Source organism: Chlorocebus sabaeus, chromosome 25 (genome assembly GCF_047675955.1).
Source record: "Chlorocebus sabaeus isolate Y175 chromosome 25, mChlSab1.0.hap1, whole genome shotgun sequence".
In the NCBI taxonomy this organism is placed as follows: Eukaryota; Metazoa; Chordata; class Mammalia; order Primates; family Cercopithecidae; genus Chlorocebus; species Chlorocebus sabaeus.
This window is the reverse complement of record NC_132928.1, coordinates 61,436,201-61,437,110: the sequence shown is the minus strand read 5'-3', so window position 1 is coordinate 61,437,110 and position 910 is coordinate 61,436,201.

Sequence of the window (910 nt, the reverse complement as noted above, 5' to 3'; positions counted from 1 at the left end):
CTGGTCCTCAACTTTGGCAAAATAAACTTCCTAGTTAACTGAGACCTGTCTCAAATTTTGGGGGTCCACACTTCTTTCACTTAATACAATGTTTTCGAGGTGCATCCACGTTGTAGCATGTGTCAGTACTCCATTCCTTTTTATTGCATGGGTATGTCACATTTTATTTACCATTAATAAGTTGATGGTCATTTGGATTGTTTCCACGCTGTTGCCCAGGCTAGAGTGCAGTAGCTTACTGCACTGACATCGTGGCATACTGCAGCCTTGACCTCCTGAGAACAAGCCATTCTTCCTCCTCAGCCTGGCAAGTAGCTTGGCTTACAGGTGCCCGCCAGCATGCCTGGCTAAGTTTTAAAAATGTTTTTGCAGAGACGAGGTATCCCTATGTTGCCCAGGCTGGTCTGGAACTCCTGCGCTCAAGCCATCTTCCCAAAGTGCTGGGAATACAGACATAAGCCACCATGCCCAGTCTATTTTTAGTTTTTTTGAGGTCAGTAAAACAAACTATTGTACAAACACAAAACAAAACAATTTAACAATCTATTGTTCCTTTCCACATTCCTTCAGTCACTTTTTTTTTTTTTTTTTTAATGAGACAGAGTCTCGCTCTGTTGCCCAGGCTGGAGTGCAGTATCCTGGTCACAGTTCACTATAGCCTGGAACTCCTTGGCTCAAGTGAGCCTCCTGCCTCAGCCTCCGGAGTAGTTGGGCTTACAGGCATGCCCCACCACACCAGGTTAAGGCCTTGAGTAATTAAAAAAAAAAATCTTTCCCTGTGTAGGCACGATCGCGATATGGATGAAACACAGCCTTTGTTCCCCTCTGCACAAGGCTTCTTCCCCGTCTTTGTTTCTCCAAAGCCTTGCACGTGGTAGGTGCTCAGCATTTGTTGACTGGATCAAGTAGG